Genomic DNA, 27,636 nt, shown 5'->3' on the forward strand with positions numbered 1-27,636 from the left:
TCGTTATTAAACACACATGAGTATTGCTTTTAAACCCCGCAGAGAATAGACGGATTTAAGGGTTTTTGAGGTTAAAGAAAGAACGGAAATAAGTGTTTACGTGAGAAGAAGAAAAAAAAAATCACGTTTTTGGTGTCTTGGGAAAGGCTCTTTCACCACAATGTTGGAATATGAATGCAAGATTCAAGTGTTTCCTCTCAAGAAAGAAAAAAGGATTTGTCGAGAAAAAAAAAAAAGGATTTCATATTCAAGGGAACCAGCGTGTGCTAAGAGCAATCTTTTCCTCAGTTGGCACGCAGTTGAAAGAAAGTTTACCGGGAAGAAAAATGCTGAAGTGTAGATGCAGGTCAGTGAATGCTTGTAAACACCAGAAAAAGATCTTTGCATAACATCATCCACCTCTAGCCGTCCTCAGATCGCTACAAGGCAGGACGGTGTTTGAGAGCTACAACATGACCAAGGGTATGTGGACACTGAACACTGCCCACAAATGACAGACAGACAGACATGTATATGTAAAAAAACATTTCATCCCAAAACCAAAATATATACATACACGAAATTGCATAACCCCCACCCTCATTACCTTAATTTAAATAGCATAAATTTAAATCATAATATATATATATATATATATATATATATATATATATATATATATATATATATATATATTGATTTAATTTATAGTTTTCTTATTAAGTTCATCATAACTGCACTTGTACACTATTGATGCTTTGATAAATAATCATGAAGTTCAAAATGGCAGGAAACATTTCTATTTTTAGATTGGGTGAAACGTGCCTGGGACATGTTCTGGACACGTTACTTAGATTCACACAATGAGCCTTGTGTTTCCATAAAATTCAAACGTATTCTTTTCTATCCATATCCATATGATATTGTCCATCTGTCAACCTGTTATTGTCCTCAAGCTATTTGCAGGCTACACATTACAGTATCTTCAATTATTCTATATTTTCTCACAGCAGGCAGAATTTATTATTGCATTTAGTAGCCATCTTACATTAATAAAATGTTGTTACAATCCCTGGTTTACCTTGTTGCTGGGCCGAGTTTATGCAGTAGAAAATTATGATTTTACACAACCTTACATTTTCCCAGCTGATTTTTATTGGGCTTGAGCAAGTGCAGACTTGATGTGTCAAATTGCATTCTCCCAATTCAGCACATTTTACCAAGGCCACATTTTGGATATGACTAGAACTAACACTACAGTGCACAAAAGCACACACACGCACTGTACATGCATACACTCACACTTATTACAACTTCAATAGACAGTGACATACCAGCATACAGCTGTTCGTGACTTTTCCCAAACGATGGACTGCTCACAGTTCACTAAATGTGCAGCCACTAATCCATTGAGTCTTTAGCTAATATATCCATTACATGAGTTGGGCTGCAGACGGCTAGCTGCGCTCAGTAAATAATTCTTGTTAATTAAACAGAGAGCATCAATCTTGGCCGAGGCTTTGTGAGCTGCAAGAAAGACATATTCCATTAGCGAAACTGGATATAACCAGAGCAAAGCTTATTCTCAATTCTGTCATCAGTCAGCTGTACATTTCCAACCAGACTGACAGCACAATGTAAAGCATACAGCAGGGGAATATACTGTTGTCTTTTGTGAGTTGTCTTCGAGTTTCCAATATCACAGTGAGATGACGTAAATGACAATGAGTTTATAAGGTTATGATCATACTATGTCTGAACTGTTATGACTATTTATTTTGTCACCACTTTTTAAATGAGCCAGAAAGAGTAACAATGCTGTTACAACGCGGTAGGGTGAGACATTTTCAGGTGAAAAGTGATCCATAACAAGGCCAATTTACAGTTGATTTACAGTGGAAATAAAGGTGGTCAAAAAGACCATTTATGTCATTGTGGCGTGAATGTTTGCAGGACCATGAGATAAAAAATATGTTTTAATTTGTATGGTTGATGCACTGATGGTCTGAATGGCCACTTTAGTGCAGCCTACTGCAGATTAAGAAATAAAAACCAATATAAATACAATACAATGCAGTCACATTTGGAAAGATGACCAAAAAACACATTTCAATCACATTAGACTGAGAAAACACACCTTCACATAATTACCATATCATAAACACATTAACCACTTTTATGATTATATTATTCTGCTTCGCTAAAATAAACTGCAAAATTCAGCCCACTATTTATTCCCCTAAATCACCAACTAAGATTTACTATATCAGAGAGGACATTTGTAAGTGTAAGCAGTAAAAGAGGTGCTATTTTGGAAAAATTCTGTATGTTTAGTACCCAGCATGCATCCAATCTCTTGTGCTAAAAATATGGTGCACAGCAAATTAATGTAATCACAGAGAAGGGAGGGAAATGCATTTACAGGTTTCAAGTGCTAATTAATAGCTCCATAAAGTAATAAAATTACCAATGTGCATTACCTTGAAATTTACCTGTGTGCTTTGGCCTTTAGGCTTTAAATAGAAAACAAAATTCCTTCTAAATGTAACTCAAATTGCTGTAGATGTGTATGTGCTCACTGGAAGTTTCCAGCCAGACAGTGACAACGGGGTGTGAATAGCTCAAAATCATTGTGGCTGATTTTCTTGAATCTCTGTGCATTTAAGAGCTCTCATTGCTGGTCTTAAGCCTCTTTTAAACCCTGATGAAAGCATGCCATTCTGTCAGCGTTGAAAAATGGCAGCCTTTGAAGCGGCAAAGACGTTTTTACCATCCGTAAATTAGAGGCGCAGTCGCTTTGAGATAAAGTCTAGAAACTGTCTCCCTTTGATATGAAACAATGATGTCAAGTTAGACATGTCAGCACGTGGGTCTAAAAAACAGTGCTTTAAAGTCATTCGCTAAGTGTGGTAGATCTGTCACGGATGCCGAAAATATTAAAGAACCACATTTGCCGTTTAGTGAAAAAAAATTATTTCTTTTAATCTAAAATTTCTAAACTCACTACGTGCTCAATTGGGCTGTTGAGGTGGGATAGAGGACGGCACTTCAAAGTCTGCAGTGAGCATTACGCCCTGTTTACTCCTGGTATTAAGATGCATTTTGGTCGATAAGATCACAAGTTGATGAGGCAGACACATTCCCATTTACACTTGGAAGTAGTTAGAAAAAGTATTCTATCATGTGCATTAAGGATGAAAAGGCAGTTTAATATAGGGCTACTCACTGTATTTTACATGTCTAGGCTGTAAAAGTGATTTAATAAAACTCAAAAGTTTAATAAACAATGAAACCTTGTCATACAAATAGCAAATTTGAAGTCTGATTTTGCCTTGAAATCTTTTGATTTTGAAGCTGTTAAACTTGTTTCAAAAGTGGAGCTTTTGATTGTTGTAACGGTGGAGCTTTAAAAGATGCAACATCTCTGTGAGGGTTTTAGCACACTAAAGCACACTGATTAGCACACTAAAGCATGCTAAAACCCTCAAAAAGAAGATGCATCTCTTAATTCAACCATTTTGAAGTAAATGAATTAGTGCCGCCTAAGATAAAAATAAATAAAAAACTAGATAAACTACTCAATCCTTAAAAACAACACCAAACTCTGAGCCAAAAAGTAGAGGCATCCAAAATATAATTCATTAAGAATACATTATGTACTTTAGACCCGTCACAGAGCACACTTGAACTACATAGGCCTACTTCAGCAAACTATTGACAGAATAGCAAGTACATGATAATGCCAAGGGCCTCCAGTTGTTGACCTCTTTTCGATGGGCTTTCTTTAGACGGCCCTTCTGCAGCTCACCTCTGGCCAAACTATCATTCAGAACTGCCAGCAAGCCCTCCTCCCCCAGACTCTCCCAAAAGACCTCACAGAAATCAATGGGAAGCCCATCAATTCCTGGTGCCCTGCCATCTTTCTAGCTTTGTAGTGGTGCGAGTGGCTCTTTGGAAGACTCTTCAAGCACATAGGTTAGCCTATTATAAACTTGTTTTGTCAAAAATGAGCCCTTGATATACTCACAAGCATATGGTTCTTCACTGAAACTGACAGCTCCAACAATTAATACAAGAGAGCTGAATCAGACCTCAATCTCCTGTAGTTTCCACTCAAACCTTGAACTGCCACAATATTAATCTCTAAACCTTCGACAGGTCTTGGGGAGACTGAAAAAGTACTGATTACAAAACTGATGCCTTTGCAGTTTGCCCAGACCCCAATGCTGATGCAACAAACATATTATTCCGAGACACGTTGGGCAACTTGTCTCATTCCTCAAACATTTAGAAAGTATTTATTGACTACAGCAAGGAAGTTTAACAATGTTATCCAAAAACAAAACTGTGATGCAGAACTTGTGGTGTTGTGCTAAATCACCTCTCCAAGCACTAAGCTCAACTCCTCTTCTGAATACTCTGACACTTTGATTTCTCGTTTCGCTAAACCAGCCATGAGTCAACTGTTTAAAACCAGCTTATGCCTTAACCCTTTAGGCGCCAGAGGTTTTTTCCTAAAACGTTCGATTTTGATATCTTAATTTCAAAAGGCTATATCTTAAAAGTGATAAAAGATAGAGACTTTCTGTAAATTAGAGAAATATTAAGGATGACCCAAAGTTTATGTAGGGATTACATTTTCCCATCTAATTTGCATATTATGATGTCATATGGTGGCGGCTCTCTTGGATTATATAATTTTCATGAAAAGTCACATGTTTAAATGATAAAATGCAGCACTTCTTTCACCCCAAAATGTCCCTCGCCTTCTGTATGCTATATTGCACAATACTGAATGCTCAGGTAAATAGTAAGTAGTAAACAAACTGTAAATCATTACTAATAAATAGAAACAAAGAAACAAACCGAATGCATGTAGCGGTTGGCCTTTGGCTGTAGAGATTTTCCATTTACATACAGTAGGCACTCTGATTCCATGTATGGGGCACATATATATTATTCATATGACACACAAACACAAGTAGACAAGACCTGTTTGGTTGCCCCGTGGCACACCGCCTCTGCTCCTGCTACGAGCAGCGCGGGCGCGGCCAGATCTGCCTCACGCGCGCGCGAGATGTACCGGGAGAAGCGCGAGCTGTACCACTGCGCGGCAAAGATGTACCGGGAGAAGCGCGAGCTGCACCATTTCGCGACAAAGATGTACCGGGAGAAGCGCGAGCTGCACCATTTCGCGGCAAAGATGTACCGGGAGAAGCGCGAGCTGCACCATTTCGCGGCAAAGATGTACCGGGAGAAGCGCGATCGTCATTTTCAAAAGGCAAATATTCCCCTTCAGAGTCAGAATCGGCGAATAACATTTGCAACACATCCTCACGATACAAGTTTTTATTAGCCATTTGATGATTTTCTCTCACAAATCTCACAATTTACTCAGACGCTCTGAACTGAACTGCTTCCGCATCAATGACACGAGCGCTCACTTGCTCTGCTGTTTTCTCCAATACTTTGAATAGGAACATGACGTCATTTTGGTCTTGAATCAAAGTATTACATGTCTGCCATCTAGTGGTAGGGAATACAAATGAGATATTACACCATATTAGGATCTACAGCCTGTTTTATTAAGTATGACGTCTTGTCGCAATTTTGCGACTTTGGCGCTTAGAGGGTTAAACTATTCTCCTAACATTGCATTTTGTGACTATTACACATTACACAAGAAACATGACAAGCCACTTCGATACGACAAACAGCTCAGCATTTACTAGGTGACATTTGCATAGGCACGCAAAAAGATATCACGTTTAATAAGCACTTCGAAAAAGAGTCCGGATAGGCTCCTACTTGTCTATGTATTTATTTACAGTTTTACGCATTCATTTGTATGATGTTTTCCGTCTCTACAGGGGTGAGAAAACTGGTGTTGTCTAACTGTTACGGTTTAATATCACCTGGTGAGGAGGGAGGAAATATCTCATCTCCCAAAAGAACGCACTTGCATGTGTATAGATGCGTGTGTGGGCATCAATCTAATCTAGCCTGCTGAGACAAATACACTTTTCTAAATATAAAGCTATGCTATCATAGCAACATTAGTGCCAGAGAGGGGGAACCTGCTGCGCGCTTCATTTAATGGCTCAGAGAACCAGCTCTTAATTAGCTTTGTGCAACTGATAGAAACAGACCGGTCAGAGTGGGAAAGCAAAAAGCATTACACTTGATGATAAAATAAAACTAGTTTGAGTACCAAAATAACTCGAGCTTAGGTTTTGATGAGATTTCTGCAGCTGAGAAAAAGGCGCCACAAGGAATAAAGTTCTGCGACGTATTTACGACGTTCCTCTCCTGAAAAATTGAACATGACATCTGTGAGTGTTCAATTAATATTCCGGCCAATTGTACCTGCCAAATAAAGCATATCGAATAATCAAACAGAAACGGACCCTTAACACACCTGTGGCATTGTGGGTAATGAAACCGTGCAAGCCAACTGTGGATGCGTGTTTATGAGCATGCATGTCTCACCAGATGTTGTCTCAATTATAGGATCCATATAAAGAAGTAAGCTAATTGAGCAAATAAGGCAGAGATACAAAGTGTAAGAGTGTTATAACTAATTGCTTCTGTCATGAAGAGATTTTAATATCACCAAAAAGTAATAACTTCCTTAATTTGCATCTAAATAAGGGGGTAATTGTTTTCGAGCCTACATTTTTAAACACGCGTACATGAACAGTGTCATCCTCAACACATACACATTGATAAATGCACATACTCACACAAGGTTTAGTAAGTAGATCTGTGAGAACTGGGAAACTAAAAATCTGTTCGGAATGATGTGGAACGCAATATGGGAATTATTTTAGTCATTTCACCCCAAGTGCTTTCATGTAATTACCTTAAAGAGATTAATTAATACTATCCCAGTCACTCACACATGTATTCGTGATCAAAACACAATCATCATAATCTACTTCAACCATCAAGGGACTATCCAAACAAATTAAAATAGGACAGCATGTATGAGAGAAAACAATTAGTTTTAAATAATTACGCTGTGCAAGACTGTCAATAAATAGATTTGCACTGCGAGCCAAATAACAATTCAAAAATGCTTTTAATGTATTGCTACTTAGAATAATTTATCTTGTGGCTTTGCATTACAGTACATTCTCTCTTAAAGGTGAAGTGTTTTATTTCTTTGTCTCGATGTATCATCCAACCAATGACATAAGTTTGGTGTGTAAAACAGTCATTAACTGCATACTGTCAAGAGTATACACTGCATTTGATGAAAAACTAATAAAGTAAAAGAATGCATGTGCATGTCTGAAATTGTATTCATACTATATTATATCCACAATGTTTGAATTGTGATGTGATCTACTCCACAGTTCTATAAGGGTCACAGCACTTCCATACTGTTGACCTATTGTTAGTTTAATTGCTTCTACTGCTATCCTGATTCGCAAGTCGCTTTGGATAAAAGCGTCTGCTAAATTATTAAATGTAAATGTATAGTACCTTAAAGAGTTCTGTCAGGCACATCATATACAGTATAGAACCTTTAGGGGTGCCCATCATTGGATCATTTTATGGATTTAGTTTTAATCAATTAATTTTGTGTTATTTATTTTAAATTAAACAGCTCATAAACATACTTTATCACTGGGAATTTTTTGAAGAACCCGTTAAAAATGAATGCATTATGCAATAATTAAAGCCATTTCTTCTTATATAAAGTCAAGAACCCCAGGTTTCTATATAGAACCCCACTGTTTTTTTTTTCTTCTAAGAATCTAGCATTAAAAACTTAAAAAATATGGTGCATATTTGGTACATATAAAAAGTATGGTGCATATAAAAAGTATAAAGAAATAAAAAAATAAAAAAATAAACTTTATTTAGCAAGAATGCTACAAACTGATTTAACGAAAGAGGGAAAAAAAACACTTATGTTTAAAAAATATATTTATATTTCAAATCAATGCTTTTGATTTTAATCAAAATGTATCAAAGTGTCAAAAATGTATCACGGTCTCCATAAAAATAAAGCAGCACAACCGTTTTCAACATTGATGATAGTAATTTAAAAAAACACTTGACCACCAAATCAGAATCTTAGAATGATTTCTGAAGGATCGTGTTACACTGAAGAGTATGGCTGCTGAAAATTCAGCTTTGCATTCCAGGAATAAATGAAAGAAAACAGTTGTAATTGTAATAATATTTCACAATACTGCTGTTTTTAAAAGATTATCACAATTATTTAAAAAAAAAACTGTATCATATGGAAGCAGCAGGGCTTTGGTCCAGGTGAGTTCATTATGAAGTCAACAGGCTTGTTACCTCCACCTCACTGCCAACAGCAACATTAGCCTACATATGGTCCTGTCAGTAGCTCCACACTGTCACCACTTACAAAAACAACAACACCACCATCACAACTACATAAAAATAAAAAATAAAATCACAATAAACACAAACATTATATCCTCTGAGGAGCAGTACGAGGGGGCTCGTGGATTTGTGTTTACGGGGGACAAGAACAGAGGATGCTGTGTCAGTCCCCCAGTGGAACGAGGGATCGGCGACAGCAGCAGATGGTGTGATTGTGCGGGAGGTGGAGGATATTTTCCACTTGTCTTGTTTTCCGAGGAAGCAGTCTGGGATGCGAGCCAAGTTTAGGTAAAACGTGCCCTGCCGCCAGGGTTAGGGTGGCAGCGTACGTTAGACGTGTTACACATCCAGCGCTAGTTACCGAAGTTCGAAATCACTGAACTGACAGATGTCAGTCACAAACGTTATGAAGCCTCAGTGTTTATCTGGACAGAAATGGCCCTTGTCCTTACGAATGTCTCTTCTAGAAGATCTATAATATCTAGAAGAGTTACCTAACCGTACAGTCATCTCACAGGGAAGACCTAACCATACTCAACGTGTTTAATGATGGTACATGATGATAACCTACAGATGTTATTTTACATTCAAACTATTTTTTAAAGAAATTAATACTATTCATCAAGGATAAATTAAACTCCTCAAAAGTGACATTAAAGACAAGGCATCTGTCACTGATCGTTGGAAAACATGACATTCATCTAAACAATGAATAACAAAAGAGCCATAGTGACATTCCCATTGTCTACAATTACCATTTTGCACCAATATCCACAAAATGAATGACTTTGTTCTCACAATTTTTTAATTCAATTTGCAGTTTTGATGCAACTACTAGTGTCGATATATTTCCAAAGTTGATATATCGGCCGATTTTGGCTCTTTAAAAAAAATAAAAATCGGCATATGCCAATACGTTTTTCTGTTTGGCTAATGTGTCAAAGCAGGACTTTTATTTGAACGCCAGCACCTGACCACATGGAGCTCCCATTCTCCGTCTTCATTAGTTTACCATTTCTGTTTAACAGATCTGTCTAATGTTATTAATTGAACCGTTAAAGATACAATACGTTTTTTTTTTCCGTCGCTAGGGGACACTAACCTCTTACAATAAAGTCTAATAAACCTGTCTAATAAAGTAACTTACATGCAAGAGCTCTGTCAAGTCGAAGTTTGTCAAGGACGTGGAGCTCTAGGCATCTCGAAAACGCCACGCTGATATTGATCCTCGTTTTAGTTCTCCTTTTTTCCCAAAGTCTGTTTGCCATGGTCCATAATATTTGAACGAAACAACAACAGCGTGCAGCTAGACGTTACGCACTACGCAGTTGTCCACGACTGTCGCCATGGTTACTATGGCAGTACTACGAGCGGAAACCAGGGGTAACGTGGATATTACGTCATTGCAAGCGACAAGTGAACAGGTTTTCCGGAACGGCCAATTATTTAAAATTGGAATTTCTCTGAAATTTAAAATCTTTGGGAACTTTTGGGATATTGTAAGTACACAACTGCAGGAAATATATCACACTGTGCAAGTGATTTTTGGATATTTTATTACAAAATTCTTACATATTGTACCTTTAAGCAAATATTATAACGTTTTCTTTTATATTATTAGTAACAGAAAGGCAAACACTACAATAGTTTCTCATGTACCGTCAGCATATGCTGTATATATATTATTAAAACAAATCTTTGAATATCCAATAAACATTTATTTTCACAAACATTGCAGACTTAGTCGAATCCAGCTGTGAGATCTTCTGAAGTGTGCATGTGTAGACTGCACGAACGCGTGTTACTCTCTTTATAAAACGATTGATCCGTCTGAAATGAACGCAGACAGGAGAGTTCAGCTTCACTGGAGACGCATGATCAATAAAAAATTGTTTGATCACAAGCAACTCCACATTACCTCCTCTGAACATAGTATTGCAATACTCTATTTCCTTATTGCAGAAAATTCAAGTGTATTTTTATTATAATCCCATTACAGTTACTGTTCTTATGTCAAATATTACATTGCTTTTATAATCTCAATTCAAAGCCTGTAACTTCCAACAACAAAGTTAAACAACAAAGTAAAAATCCTTGTTCATCCGTGTGCATCATTATTTTATAAATTCATATGCCCTTGTAATTTAATCAAAATTATTTCCCTCCCTCTTGCGACGCCAAATCTTTTCTTCACAAAGAAGAAAAAGAACCACAACGTCCATTTCATTCCAACTTTTGCTATTGTTAAAATGTGGGTTTTTGTTACAGAAATGTACTATTGGCGTCACTGATGGATTCTGCGGGCTTCAGCAAACAAATCCAATTTTTTTCATGATCGATTTCATTATTGACAATTAGAAGCACTATATCATAACTGATTTTTGATTCGCATGGCTGAATATCTTCTGGTGTGTGGGCATGTGACCTCAATCCTTGTTGTCCCCTTCCCAGAATCCCTTGGGGCTTGCCATATTCCTGTGTCCCTCTCCTTATGGCTCGACTCGGCCAAGGCCAACGGCAAGTCTGCAACAAAACACTCCCGACTTGCCAGTAGCAGCTGGCCTGGGTTCGCATAGCAACATCCGTGACAACATTTTAGCCCAACCTGACAATGTGTTACCCCGCCACAGCGAGGCTGGTTGTCACTGCAGTCGTCTGCTGTCTCCTGGCAGCTGGATCCTGCTGGTCTAAAAGTATGTAATGCAACAGACAGCTCCTCTGTGTGATTTCACTCTGCTAAACCTGCTTCAACGGATCATCTAATCTTATTTACTATGTCTTCGTGAAAACATGTCAGCAGTGCAACAGTCTCAATTGGGTTTAAAATACAATGGGTTTATATTGTAGATTATCGAACGTTAAATCGAAGTTAAATCTAGAACATTATATAAGAAGGTCAAATATTCCTGGAGAGCCAGCTGACCTAAAGTTTGCTGCCATTTTTGATTCGTGAATGCCATGTGACTGATCACACTGAAGCCGGAGGAAAATGGTGTGATAAAAATGCAGATATAAAATAATACATGGAAATAGCTGGAAATAGTTTTTTTGTTTTGTTTTTTTAAACAATTTAAAATAAAATTGTATAATATATGTCTTCCTAATACTAAAAAAATATGTTTCTACAAATATAATATACTTTTTGTGGTGGGGATATTGATGCTTTTTTGTCACATAATGTTATGGCATCTACAGCTGTTGAAGCTAACCAGGAAAAAAGTTATTAATATCACAAAAGAAATGTGCTATTCATGATCAACCATGATTAATTTATTCCACAAATGGAAGCATCTAATGATAGAGCTGCTATAAAGAAAGAGAATTATATTCAGCTGGTCATGTGATCTCAACATGTCAGCGACCAAGGACCAGCTCTGTGTGAAATAAAGCATCTCATGAAAGTGTACACAATTTTCCAAAGGATTATTAAATTTTTTTAGGGGTAAAACTATTCTAATGAGTGAAAAAACACTGAGTGCACCTTGTAAACTTGAAACATGACGTTACAATCTGGATACAAAATGTAAAGCACCAAGCATGTTTGAAATTCTCAACTAGTCAGGTCACCGGAGCAGTTAAGCTTCGCCTCTTTCCTGGTTATGACTGACAGCACCAATAACACAGAGAGTCAAGGCTCTGCCACAGACCATTACGCCAAGGTTAGCCATCTCTCGGTCCTCTATCTCAGCAATCATTCATCATGTGTCCCCTTCAAATGGAAAAATCTTTTGAATATTGCTTTGGAAAGTTCCATTCCCCCCCCCCCCCCCCCCCCCCTCTTTTCTGTGGCAATCTAATGAGACGTAACACATTTCTTTGGTTCCAGTTCTTTAATTCATTAGCCTGACCATTATTTGACGATTATCACAAACTTAACATCAGAAACCAACCCTTCTTGATGACTTTTTAATGTGTTCCCTCTTATTTCCCGACTTATCAGCGATCAGTAGGTTTTAAGCGATGAATTAAGGCGTCATGCGGCGCGGGCCATCAGCAATTAGAAGCGACGCTGCACTCAAAGCTATTTCTGACATCTTTTTAATACCTTCTCCTTTTATTTTCCAGAGAACACAGCCGAACTGCGACAGATATGACCTGTGTTTACCGTGTTATCATTTTTAATGAATTGCCAGGCTCAAGGAAACTGTGGAAAGAGTAAACTTCAAACGAATCCAGTCCAATTAAGGTGTTTAGCCATCTGTCAAAACAGTCACTTCCATGAGTGACACTCATATTTTAATGAGTCGCATTATCCGTTAGGTATCATTACCGTGGATTGTGCTCACACCAACAACACCCACCCATCCCTCCCTTCCCCTCCATCCACTGTTTTTCCTCCAATGCTAATTCGTCTACATAGTGATTCTCTGATGCAACACCCTGGTAACTTGCATTTATCAGAAGTGCGCGGAGTTAAGCAGGCATTGTCATTGCCGTTACTTTGTGGATGTTTCCTGAAAGAACAGTGAAGGTGGCGGAAATAGTTACATGGCTGTAAATCCATACGAAGGACAAAGACGCGCATCAATCCCTCACAGGCGGACAGAAAGGGTGGTCCATCTGGCAAAAACATCAAGCTCAAGTACAATCAGAGGGGACACTGGCTCATCAGTTCCTTCAGGCTCTGGAACACTGATTGTGTGTTTTATGGATTGATGAGGAGGTTTAATTAAAGTGATGGACGCCCGGCATGATGAGACATGTAGAAAACACTAATATGCATTCTACAAAATGTGCAATCTCTTTTTTTAAAATCACAATGGGTAGCTAAACATGTGTATATTTATTTATTAGGCCTGTTTGCCCTAAATGGTTGATGTTTAGGACAAAAATGTTCATCAAATCGGATCACTTACATGCACTTTATGCTTTAAACCGACATCTTAATGCATGGTAATCAAAACGTAAGTGTGTTTCTATTAAAAAACTAAACAAGAAGTGGTCTTAAAGTCTCTCAGGCTGGGTATAGATCCCACCCTTCACTCATGAGTGCACAGATCATTTGATGGGTGAAAGTCATTAGGAACACTTACAGCACACTACAAATACTCAAGATATAATGTGACACATTTATAAACATAAGGATCTATAAGGGCTTTCAAGGACTTAAATTATTGATTTATGTTAAATATTTAGTCCTGTGTCAATGTGAGACAAAAGCATTTGGAAGATTAGCATTACCGTACATAAAACAAATTACTGGAAAAGATGAAAAGGAAGTGTTGGCTAAGTGTTTCATCTCTTCATTATTTTCTTTCAAATTTTGCCCAATTACCTAAAGCCAAATATATCTGCTGCTTCAATGTTACTTTTGATGGGGAGAAAAAAAAGTATTGCACTAAAAATAATAGCATTTAGAATTTGTTTGACAGTAATGATTAAAAATAGGTTGACCATATAACTAATATAATTTCATGGTTTATCACAGTAAGAAAATATTTTATATTTTTAGAATATTTAATATTATATTTCTGTGTTTAATATAACTGATTCATTTAACGGAATTTATATATATATATACACATTGTTATACATATAAAAAGCAGATTTTTCAATTAACATAATATATGAACATTTTAATATTTCAAATAAATAAAATAAAATACTGTATGCTATGAAGCTTGTTGGGTTAAACGAGAAATATATTCTCTGTCTTTCCTACATCTGTGTCCGAGTACTGCTGATTAATTATGTGAGTCTCTGGGTGTATTTGAGAATATAAATCTCTCTCTCTTTCTCTGATTGTGTACCTTTCTTTTTCTTCCACCTTTCCTCTCGTTCCCTCTCTCCTCTCCTGGGCTGGTGATGAACCTTCTCTACAGCGGTGCTTTATTCACAATGACACCTGGCCCATCTGAAAATCAAACAACACAGTGTGCACTCAGTATCCAGGGCATTCAATTACCAGGGTTGTTGTTGTTGTTAAAAAACAACAGCTCTCGTATACCTACTCTATAAACACCACAACGGCACAAAAACACAAACAAATCCCCAAATGCAAGCATGTGCACCTGCCCTTTGTGACACAGCACTCCAAAATGCAATACACTTCTCTCCTAGGCGTAAGACTTGGGCCGAGTGGTGTTATTGCATTAATATTGGTAAGGTAAAGACACGGGTGATGTGACGCACCACGCAAGACAGGCTTGAGCGAGCAGCACACGTGCTGAATGCTAAGCTTGTTTTGTGGTACGCGATCCAACGCGTTTGCGCAACAAACAACACTGGGGCTGAATGAGAAACAAGGCTGACCTGTCAGGGTCTAATGCGCAGGGGGAATATATCTTCAGTGAAAGGACAGAGAGTGAGAGAGAGAAGTGTTTTGAAATGTATCCTCTGACAAAATGGAAGAAACAGCACTGAACTGTGAGGTGATTATCTGACAGTCTGACAGAACTATATGCCCATTTCTTAAGGAATTACTGGCTATATATAAACACAGTTGCTTTGCCTCAATAATCTAGAATACAAAAAAAATTTGAAAAAAAAAATTACTCAACTTACTGAATAAACAGTATAAATACACACTAAGGTTGTGTCTTAAAATCGCCACAGCATTTTTGGGCAACAACGGGATCATAGTTTTTTTATATATATATATATATATATATATATATATTAATATTAGTGCTGTCAAGCAATTAAAAACAAAACTTATCCCACATTAAATTTGGCTGAGAAATTACCCCCCAAAAGATAAAGTCATAGTGGAAGATAAAGTTAAAGTGGAAAAGCATTAAGTAGACTTTACAAAAACAAAAGGAACATCTTTTTGGAACGCATTTTACTTTTTTTTGTCATTACGAATTAGCGGGAATTCTGGGGCGGCAATTGCTTGAATGGTGGGTTCATTGTTATTCTTAATGAAAAACACAACAGCAAAACAGTGCTGTTTAAACAAAACTCGCTTAAATAGGCACCGAGTAACACCAGTAACACCGACTATCAATGCAAATATTTAATGTATATATATTTATATGGTAACACTTTACAATAAGGTTCATTTATTAAACATTATTTAATGTATTAACTAACATGAACAATACATTTGTTACAGTATTTATGAATCTTTGTTAATGTTAGTTAATATGAATAAAGCTGTTCATTGTTAGTTCATGTTAGTTCACAGTGCATTTACTCATGTTAACAAGATTTTAATAAAGTATTAGTAAATGTCGAAATTACCATTAACAAAGATGAATAAATGCTGTATAAGTGCAGTTCATTATTAGTTAATGTTAACTAATGTAGTTAACTAATGTTAACTAATGAACCTTATTGTAAAGTGTTACCATTTATATATATATATATATAAATAATGTAAAATGCCGTTGACTGGTAAGAAAAGGTCAAATTAGCTTATCATCTGCTACTTTCTTATTTTACCATTTCCAAATTATTAAAATAAAATTATTTGCATATTTGTGACAAACAGTTCCCATTACTGAATACATTTTCATATGATCTTATAAACATTTTGATATGAATACTTAGGCTAAAATGAAATTGAAAATAGTTTTGTAGAGATAAATTGTGCCCTACTTTTGAATTTATGTACTGTAAAATTTAGATTTTTTTTAAATAGATAAGTTGGACCAGATGGTGAAGGAAAAGCAGACAAGTGTCTAGTACACACGTGAACTCCTTCGATACAGTTTGAAGCTGCGTATTTTTTTCACAACATAATTTACAATTTACTTGTGCCATTTAACAGTTTCGATGACTTTACCAGTATTACAAAATGTGAGAAAAACAGTAATAATTTAGAATGAAATGCGTCAAACTTTTGACTGGTACTATATGCACAGATAAATACAAGAAAACATCAATGACATGAATCGGAACACAAGAAAACTCAAGCCACCCTACATTTGAAACAAACACAAACAAATTTAGAAGTGCAGGGCGAAGCAGAAAAAGGAGAACATGGGAGAACAGCTGTCAGCTGACCAATGATGCAAGCATCATGTCCCAGAAAACCATCTGAGAACAACTCAATAGCAACAGTTCTCTTTTTACAGTCAACATGAGCTCAAAACCGACCCTATTTATTGTCTTTATTGTGGTGCATATAGACCTCTTTAGATGAAACTAAGCTCCGCCTACATATTTACTCGTTTTGCTCACATTATGGAAGTCAAATTTGTTGTGCGGTCTTTCATCATGCGGTTCTTGTCGTCCTGCCTTATAGAAACCCCCCTGGACACATTACACCATCAGCCAGGATGCAGGGCGAGAAAAAGAAAGAACGCTTGCTTTTTATACATGACCACATCCCTCCCCTTATTAGGCATTAGAGTCTGTTTCTTCTGCCATGTATAGAACCTTGATGAGCCATGTTTATTCATAGACTAACCTTTTTAAATAATTCTGAGAGCTCTCTGACAAAGGCCTCCACAGCATACTTAATACCTCATCTAGGTTTCATTATTCAGCGCTTATAGTCTCTCCGCCGCCCCACTTGAGATGCAGAACATGAATTATCCCGGGCCCCTCTCCTCTCAGCCTCCTCCCCTTCTTCACTTCCCACTACAAGCATCTCCTCTCGCTCTCCTTTCCTCTCATTCCCTCTCTCAGCAGCCTTATCCCACAGGACAGAGAGGCTTACTGATTACTGCAGTAATATCACTACTCACTACACTTCATTCCCCTCTCCCTCTCCCTCTCTTTCGGTTTCACTCTGCTTTTTTGGAAAGACAAATACCGGTACTGCTACATTTGTATACCCAAAGCAGCTGCAAATAGGCTATGCTGCTCACAGCAATATTAAAGAACAGTGAAAGGAAACTAGCATGAAATATACATGTAATAATAAAATAAGGGGAAAAAATTAGCCTGTGCACAGTCAAAAAACCCATTACATTTTATCCAACATATGGGACTTGTTGTCACAGACATTATGAAATGTGAATTACTTTTAATCATAAAATGCACACATAAAATGCATTTTTACACAAACATGATACACTTTAAAACAAATTAGAGTTGCAAATCCCATGTTTTTCTGATGTAAAACCTATAAAATGTGTAATGTCAACATGTTAAAAGCGTCAAACTCTCAAGTCTGCACACCCTCACCCTTTGGGTTAGTTCACCCAAAAATGAAAGTTCTGTCATTTACTCACCCGTAAGACTTTAATTCATCTTCAGGTCACACATTTTTTTTCTGTCCCTCCATTGACAGCTATACACAACTACCACTTTAGCGCTTCAAAAAGTATTTTGTCAAATTTTCTGGAGACATGATCGCTTTATATGATTAACAGATTAAATTTGGGCTTTTATTCACATGTAAACATTGATCAGCGAACAAAAAAAGCTCAACCGTACTTGCTTGATGCAAAAAAAAAAAAAAAAAATCATTGATTCTAGCCGATACTCAAACGTGCTGAGTCATAGATATGCATATGTAGATTCCACATTCAACCGCTCAAGGGACGTCGGTCCACCCGCCATCTTGCAATTGTCAGTGTATCGTGCCACAACATTGAACAGCTTCTGGTCGTGAAACTGGCAAGATTTAAATTCCCAAATAAATGTGATAACCTTTCACAGGTGAGAATGCGTTGGTTTGTGTTTTTATATGTACTAACTCAATATTACATGTTTTTACTATGGTACTTTTAATGTTTTTACATTTATCATGATAACTTTTTAATGTTGTGTTAGCTGATGCCTTCATCCTGTTTTATTGTTAGTTTAGCAAAATCTGCTGAAGTCTGTTTTATAAATAGAAATTAGTATGTCTAACTAAGGTTGCAGATCAGGTCTCTGTTAGGACCCCAAGCGATCCCATTGGCTCAAATCTATTTTAATAGGTAGTACTCTTTAGCACCTGATTACAATTCCTACAAAATCATGTTATGATAAATGTTGTTTGAACTACGTAATAATGTCTGTATTAGCTAGCTTATGTCCTAGCTTAGCATACAGATTCCCTTGATAGCTTAGTTTATACACACATTTGCTCTTGGCCTACGTGTATTAACAATCATCTTTAATAATTACATGTTAAATGTCCAAATATTTCAGTTATACAAAGAATGTTATGATAATCATGTATTCACTTAATGGGCTATAATTATATATTTTATTTATAATTATAAATCAGTTTTTCAAGATAAATAAACGTTTAATTTGTTTGATTGTGCACTAGTAAGTAACCTACTGTATACATATTTTAAATTAATAGCATTCGTAGTATCATTGACTGATAGTTGATAGAGACCCGATTTCGAGGGAGGACCCGATTTGTCATGACACCAGGTTGCGTTTAAGCCAAATTTTTAATGCCCTTGCCTCGCTAACTTCCCTCAGTCTCGTTCACTCGGATGTGCCCACTACAGGTGGAGCCCTTGCAATGTGTTTAAATTGAACACCTTAAGCCCTTGGTCACTTGGAATCTGCTATGAAGCTGATTTATTTTTTATTTTTATTTTTTTCCATATGAATTAATTTTATACACAATTATATTGGCCTGTATGCTTGGGCTGTTAAAAAATTAAGTATAAACAAATATTAAATATGAATTTAACTGAGAGATACATTTACAATTATTTTTAATCCATCCAGAACACCATTGAAACCTCCAAGCAATTCCCTAGCAACCAATCAGAACACCATTGAAACCTCCAAGCAATTCCCTAGCAACCAATCAGAACACCCTAGCAACCACATAACATGTTAAAAAACCAGATAGCAAAAATCCAACATTCTCCTTTTGTTCAGAAAATGAAAAAAAAATTAGTTTACTTTAGTTACTGAAGGACTATAGGAATTCAATATGAAAAGCTGCCCTTCAATTAATGTACTATTTTTAGGTTCATTACTGCGTTTATATAATCTATAAAAGCAAGCAATGTTAGATACATTGCATCAAAGCCAAATTAATGCCTGGGTTAGGACTAAATGACAAACAGACTCAAAAAATAATTATTCCCATGGATGTTAATGTTGTTAATGTCCCATGGATGCCAGGAAGAAAGAAAGAAACAAATATATGCCTTATTATGTGCATCTTATTTATCCATTAGAGGATTTTCAGGTATTAGAAAATGTGATAATTGACCATTTAAGGGTCCTTGAAACATCTCTCATTAGCATATTAATTGGTGCCTGATTTCTCTGAATGACAATGAGAATTCCTTCAAGAGTGATGATTAAGATAAACTTTTAGCCATGCAGTGCAATATTTGAAATGCACGCTTTTATGTTTCAGCTGGTATCGGAGTAAATGAATTAATTAGAAACATAATTTGCCTCTGTGTTTGGATGCACTTATCTCAAAATACATTCCACAAATTTGAGAGATATCACGTGAGGCTGGCAAGAGATGAAAATAAGTAAATGAATAAAAAATAGACAACCTGAGTTAGAAAGACTCACTAATTTAAGAACTCCCTTAATCGTTTTGCTGCTGTCAGTATGGATAAAAATCTTTACGTGTAAAAAAAAAAAAAAAGAAAAAAAAACCTGGCCCCTCACAGTTTTCTCGCTGTCTGTGTACATGACTAGAGTTATTCGTTTTTTTCCCCTCTCTCATTCTTCCCAAAGATGAGACTGTCACTTCTTTTTTGCTCAATATCAATCCCTTCCTCACATAATTTCTCCTGTAACTCCGGGGGGTTGATGCAGCAACGCCTCTGCTCCATGCACATTTTCCAGCCAAAAGCGCTTGAAAACACTTATGCCAAATCTAGTTTGTATGTGTGTACACCCACACTATTTTTGCTCATTTGTCATCATCTGTAGCACTGGCCCTCCTTTTCCAAGAAACTGGGCTAACAATATAGTTGATTACAAAGGAAAAGAGATTGTCACACTTAAACTCAAACTTTCTGGCAAATGGCTAATAGGCTAAAGTAACGGGTTGCTAAATGAGGCATAACTCTTAACAAGTGTTAGCTATTTTCAAACAAGCATGCTAAGTAACAAGCTACTCACAACATTTGAAGTCACCACGAAATAAAAAAAAAAAAACTCAAACTTCCAGTGAAATTAAAGGACTTCTTCAATCATTTAGTCCACTTAACTCTTTCCCCGCCAATGACGGAAATTTCCGAAATTTGTGAGAAAATGCGTCCCCGCCATTGACTGAAATTTCTGGCTTTCCATGTTTTCACTATTATACGATAGGGGGCGCTATGACACATCTTCTGAAAGAGTACTGAATCTCCTGATCAAAACACAGGCGAAGAAAATGCAGGAACAAGCGATCTTATGTGTGATCATATACATATGTAAAATAACGCGATCATGAACATTAAACAGCATATAAATCGAAACTGCCTAATGTTACTGAATGAAGTGTCAACGCAGGATGAGCTATAGGACTGTGCATGCATTAGGGGTTGATGGACTCGATCTACTCCATCTATGTTTTGATCATCGGTCTGAATATGATCTTGATGTCGTTTTTACAAAAACGTGATTTTCTCCGTTTTTTTGCTCAATTTTTGTTTTTATTTTTTTATTTGTATTTTTATGAAACTTACATTCAAGTGTTGATAAAAAAATAATGCATTAAGCTAATATATATACATTTTTTTTTTTTTTAAAGCAGAGGGTCTGTTCTTTCTTTTGATATATTGCATGTTCAGATATTCATAATATATAAAACAAAATATTCTGGGGGCCATGAAAATTTGGTGAAACTTATAGCGAAAAAACTATGCTGTTTTTAAAATAGAAGGGCTACTATGGTCAAGATGTAACGGAAATAGCAACAGATCCTTTCTTCCGTATTGTGACACACATCTGAGGGAAGCAGGTTGTCAAAAAAATACAAATATAGGGGGGAGACTGTTGATTGGATCGAGGCAGATTTGAATGTAAACTGGCAGTCGATTACAAAAAAAAAGGGTGGGATTATTGTGGATGAATCAATAGTTCCAAATTACATCATTTACATTAAAAATTACGCTGACAAAAAAATGAAAAATACACAGTATACATGGATCAATTATTCACAGAAAGATCAATTACATGCACTTAGAAAATAGATAGGGTGCATTTCCATTTGATGGAACTTTAAGTTAGTAAAGTTGCTACTTTATTTAGTTACTCCCCAACGATGTTCAACGTGATTCGACAGATCCCGCTGCTAAGCAATATTATCCAGGTTTCTAGACATTGACCACAGATCTTTGCAAACCCAGAAAACAGCAGAGACACATCTCCGCTGATGCCATAATTTGTCAGAATAATTTATTGAGTTTCTGTGCCTCTGCAAGGTGTTTTGATAAATGGTACAAGTCACACTGAACTGTTATCAAAAGAGAGGGAGAGCGAGCGGCGGCTAGGACGAGTGGGGGAGAGACCGATAAGAGAGAAAGAGAGAGAGGGAGTGGTACGGCAAAGGAAAATTGCAGCAAACATTTCCATGCCATCATCCAATCTGTTCTGGGAGATGTGGAGATGACAGCTCTGAATCCGAGCAGGTGTCTCTTCTACCTTCCATTACCTCCGCTATGTATGAATTAGATTTATACAAAATCTCATAAAAAAACCAGCCCCCACGTTTTTACCTTCAAAATCTCTCCCCGTGTCCCTTTTTCACATTATTTGCTATGCTGCAGAGATTGGACGGCTACGGATCGGGAACAGTAAATAGCAGAAGCGCACTGGAGGGGACTAGCGCGGGCAGCTGGAGAAATAAAGGATGATTTACAGAGCAACGCCAGGGCTTGAAGCGCCGCAGACTATTGAGTGAATAAACCGCCATTGGGTGAATAAACCCAATACATTCCTAAACATATGACAGGACCAGACACTCACAAACCCACCAATCGCCCAACACAAGTCCTTGCTCTTGGTGATATTTGGTTCATAAATCCCCAACTCTCCTGTTCTGAAAGCACACACTGACATGTTTTAATTCCATCATATTTTCTGCTGAGTTTGAAGGGGATTACGCCATCTGCTCTCAATAGAGTGACACGTTCTTTCTACTTGGATAAATACACTTCTCTGACCATGTCTTTTCATCTCCGATTTTAGTTCCGTTCCAAAACCTAGATAGCAGCCTTGCTGCCTAAATAGGAACCTGCTTTCTAATGTAACCAGCACTAAACCTCATAAGTGACTGATTTATCATTTCTGTAACCTCATGCAAAGGGCATGTGAGATGATACAATAGATTTCAAATAAGTTTGACATTAGTATGTTGCTATGCGATTTAAAGATTTGATATAGCCTAATCTTATGTGACTTATTCCTGTGCTGAATTTTAAGCAGCCGTTACTTAGTTGCAGTGTTTAATATTTTTGTCGAAATCAAGATAGCCTACTTTTTTTTTTCAGGATCCTTTGATGAATAGAACATTCAGCATTTATTTGAAAAAAATATATATATTTCGTAACATTCTAAATGTCTTTACTGTCACTTTTGATAAATTTTAATCCTAGCTGAATAACACTGTGTTAAAAAATATACTGACTCCAAACTTTTGAATGGTAGTGAACATGCATTTATGTAGTACAGTACATGGAGAGCATGTCACTAGCAAGTCTAGCCAGCCAAATGCATTAAATGTGTCAAAAGAAAAATATATATGTTTAATGGACACCTGGCTCACCTCGTCCATCATCTTCAATTTATTTATTTGTCCCCACTGCATGTTGAACCGCATTCTGCTTTCTCTGTGAAAGACACATGCGTTGCTGCCTTAGTATTTGGCAAAAACAAGGCTAAGAAGGCAGCATGATTAGATTGCCTACTCTACCTGTTGGAACCTTCCTTGCCTACAGGCAGCTCACTAGTTTCTGAAACAGAGCATTTTTCTGTTTTGTTCACTTTCTCCTGCCATTTGATGTGATCAACCTTTGTTTTCCGTTTGTGAATTGGGTCTGGGGAATGTGATTGTTTACACTTACAGGACTGACTGAGGGAAGCATGAGAAATAGACTAGAGCTGCTTCATGTTGCAGACAGACTGAAGTTATCCTGCCTCACGACTTTATCCTCCCTGGACTTTCAAAAAGTAAAGTTGTCCTGCTTAAATGGATTCCATGCTGTCTGTAGACAAGGACTATCCACAAAACACATGTTGAATTCACATTCCAACAAGTGATTCAATCAATAGACTCCCGTTTTTTAAGTTCTACTGATACTACTTCTCTTGCCAAAATAACAACAACAATGTGTTTAAAAGTTGGAGAAGCTGTTATAAAAAAATCTATACAACAGAGGTCCTTAATTCAGATAATGTTTACATCTTACCTTAAGCCCAAAGTGGATATGGATGCGACGTAATATCCGTCATTCCATCGCAATTTTTGCACGGACAACAACAGTGCAGCGCATGTGAGACAGTGCGAGTGACTTGAGCGTTTTAAAACAAAGTCCACGCCGAATGCGTCTTTCCACGCTCATGGCCAAAGGAGTAGGCTACACTTTGAAAGGCTCGAGTTCTCAACTTTGCAGGAGACGGAGCGGATAGCGGAAAATTAAGTATACACCAGCGTTTGACAGTTTTCTCAAATGGTTGCGAGTGCGACTGAGCGGTGATTGATTGGTGGTGGAGTTTGATTCATCTTAATGATTCGAATCATTTGAATCTGTTCACCATAACTATTAATTCGTTGATTCTTTCGACTCATGCATTGTTGCGCCATTAGGCAATGTGGCAACAACAAGTGAGTCAGTTGTCCTGTCCTTTGAAGGATGCAGATTCAGAATTGGGACACAGAGGATGTGAGTCTCCACAAACAGTTTAATATTATATGCGTTTTCCAAATTACAACTTAGCAGAGTCATTTCCATTTTGGCAAGTTATCAAACATGACATCATCACATTCAGTGAGTGGCATCGAATCATCTTACCTCATTATTCATGTGCGTTGTAAAGTTGCAGAATCACAGACCCAGTTGGCCTGATATGAAAATACTAAACGGTGGCACGCCACCAAACACAAAGAGTTTTTTTTTTAAATTTTGTTATAATTTATGACATTTCAACAGATATTAAACAAAAAAATATTCTTAACTGAGCTGATAATTATACAAATGTTAAATCAGGGTTTGTGTAGGCTATAACATTACATTACGAAACCTAAATATATTTTAATCAATAGGTCTATAGATTAATTATTAACCCAGGATACAGTGTGAACAGTGTAAAATATGATACAACTTACATTTACAAATGGTAATGTGAAAAATCCTATTAGTTTGACTTTAAATGTCCCGACCACAGTTGGAAACCAAACCTACAACCTTGCTGAGGTGCTTAAAACAGAAAAATTGCCATTAACTTTGAATGGAATTGCAATTACTTCATTCTGAACAGTGAGATCTGTAAAATGCTGGCAGATTGTGTTGATCTGGTGACCCTGACCTGAGGAGTGTAATGACTGAAATGCATTTTCCACTTTTCCCTCATCTAATTTAATTAGGCCCATCCAATTTCAGTATCTTTCTCAGTTTTATATTTTCTCCAAAGTGAGGATGAAAATGAATGGAGAAAAGTGAAGGGGAAGAAAAATACAATCCAACCTCCCTCCATTGGAAGAGTCTTAAGACGAGGAGAAAAGTTTGCATCTTTCAGATTCAGGTTCCTTCTCAAACTCATTATTTGCTTCCACAAATTAACAGGCTATTCTAATAAACAAGAATTCCACCCTTCCCTTTTCTCAGTCATTCCCAGAACATCTGAAAATAAGATACATTTCAAAGAACATGATCTTTGAAGTGTGCTTCCAAAACACAACCCTTTAGAGCCTTGTAACTGCAAACGCCACCATGCTGACAGCTGCATGATTCTGGCTGCTTTTCAAATGTTGATTTTTATGGACCTATATTCCATGCATTTATATAAAACCCATCTCATATGATTGCCAGTGTGTTGTGCAGTTATAGTATGCAACCATGCAATGATGCTGATTATAATAGTTTACTCTTCATTGAAAATAGCTTTAAGAATAAGAATAGCTGGGCTCATACAAATGGATTATATAAAGTCGGTCTGAAGGGAAATGCATGCATCCACTAAGAGCATACACAACACATAATGAATTATATAAGCTACCCAACTAATGGATATTAATGGGCAATTAACCATCCACAAATTGCCACCAACGAAAATAATTTGCATAGAGCTGCCTCATTTGAGATTATTAGGCATTAGGAGATGTCATCCATTATTAGTGTAGGATATTGTTACTCAGTCATTTAAGAAATATTCCTTCATTTAAAGTGGTGAGTGTGGTAAACACTTAAACTCAAACAGTAAAGCCAGCAAAAAAACAAAAAAGTGCACGAGGTCAGGACAGTGTAAAGAAGCTGCATTAGCTTCCACTCTTTAAAATCAATAAAAACTTTCTGAAATGACTAGCAATTAAATACCTTCGCTTCAAAACACAGAGAACGAAATTAAATCTATACCTCAACGTATAAAATTCAGCTCTTTAAGAGTATTAATGCTGCAATATCTAGCTAGAACGCAGTGATCTTTTTACATTAGGCTATATCTGACATAGCTTTCATTCATTCCTACCAGCGATGTCTCCCGTTTAATACCGGAAAGTAAGTTAATATCTAAAAAACTCAAATTTTAACTTGAATCTATCGATTTATCTCTGCCTGTCTGTCTGTATAAAACAGTTGTACTCCAAACTGTTGTAAACTTCAAGGTCTTGTCAAGTGGATGATTTGTTATAGCTGTAATCATTGTGCAAATATAGTCCAACAGTAATATACTATAAATATTGGGATTTTAAAACCATAAAGTTTTTTCCTTCTTTCCGACATAATGGGCGCTATACTGTTAAAAAATTTGAGGTCAGTACGATACAAAAAAAAAAAGTAATACTTTGAAGTCCTGTGAACGGAACTACAGTATAACAATAACTACTGTATCATCCACAACAGCAGATGATAACGTGTTTATTTTAAGCATTGCCACTTTAAATGCTCAAGCTCTTTAAAGCAGGATGGATTCTGATTGGCTGTCAATTTTTTTATCATTCATCAAATGGAAAAAAATCGTTATGAAAGTGATTTCACTGACATAATTTCTCTGTGAAGTTACTGTTATGTCTTAATCGTTATCATTATAGTTATCATCTTTGGTGTGAACGGACCTTTATTCAGCAAGGACTAAATTGGTAAGAAAAAAAAACGACAGTAATTGCATTTATAATGTTACAAATAAATAATGTCAAATAAATGCTGTTTTGTTTAACCTTCTATTCTTCAAAGAATCCAAGTGTGCCACAGTTTTCACAAAAATATGAAGCAGCACCACTGTTTTCAACATAATAATACATTTCTTGAGTTTCTTGAGCAGCAAATTCAGTATTAGAATGATTCCTGAAGGATCATGTGACACTGAAGATTGGAGTAAGGACTGCTGAAAATTCAGCTTTGCCATCATACGAATAAATTACATTTTGAAATATATCAGAAACAGAAAACAGTTATTTTAAATTGTAATAATATTTCACGATATTACTGTTTTTACTGTATTTTTAATTTTTAAAATGAAACCTCTCAGCACTTCTTTTAAAAACATTTTTAAAAACTCTTACCAACTCCAAACTTTCAAATGGTATGCATACCTGACCTTGTAACAATACCTTTCAGTGTATTTTAATAAATAAATAAAAAGATATGTATTTGAGTGTATATTAATTGTACAGTTGCTTGCGTCTAAGAAAGAAATGAACAGGTTAGGAATGACATAATCAGTACATTTTGTGAACTGTTCCTTTAAATAATCCCATAGTTCTCAGCAATTAATCAACATGAAAAGCAGGATAATAAACTAATTTAATATACACAATAAACAAAAACAAACAAAAAAACCTGCTAACCAAATCTTAGATACCAGACACGTTTATTTTTAATCCTAATGCACTTTGGAAGTAGCATCGCAGTTCGTGCCAGTAATTTAGAGCGCTATCTCAGAAAGTAATTGTTAGCTTTGTAAACAGTTTTGATGACCGGGTAGCTGAGGAACAGAACGGCTGATTGCGTATTGATCAGGAGAAGGTGTGCGCTGAAGTCAGGATGGAGGTAACGGGGCGGAGGGGGGCTCCCTCACACAAGGTGAAGGAGGTCAGAGACATGTTACGCATCCCAGTGTGAGTTTAAGCGAGGGTGGCGATCACAAAAACATAGCTGAGATGATGAAGAGACTGTGTATTTGCAGAGGGGGTTTCTCCATCCCTGTGAGTGTGAATCAATGAAGGGTATCTGTAAATAAACACACTTCTGCCTTCCTGACCCTCCCGTGAGAAATAGTTACTAGTTAAGTAGATATTTTATGATGGGTTACAAGTGCAGTATTGAATAT

At 36.6% G+C, this 27,636-nt stretch overlaps 1 long non-coding RNA gene across 1 annotated transcript in view; it reads right to left on the bottom strand.

Moving 5' to 3' along the window:
* Positions 1-23,827, bottom strand: part of LOC306990479 — a 48,837-nt gene extending 25,010 nt beyond the window's left edge. The window contains exons 1-3 of the long non-coding RNA XR_013795875.1: positions 23,562-23,827; positions 22,919-22,982; positions 14,094-14,197 (exon numbers count right to left, since the gene is read on the bottom strand). This is a non-coding gene — a long non-coding RNA (uncharacterized lncRNA). The remainder of the gene's footprint in view (positions 1-14,093; positions 14,198-22,918; positions 22,983-23,561) is intronic.
* Positions 23,828-27,636: the final 3,809 nt, after the last annotated feature.

Source organism: Phoxinus phoxinus (genome assembly GCF_949152265.1).
Source record: "Phoxinus phoxinus genome assembly, chromosome: 22".
Lineage (NCBI taxonomy): Eukaryota > Metazoa > Chordata > Actinopteri > Cypriniformes > Leuciscidae > Phoxinus > Phoxinus phoxinus.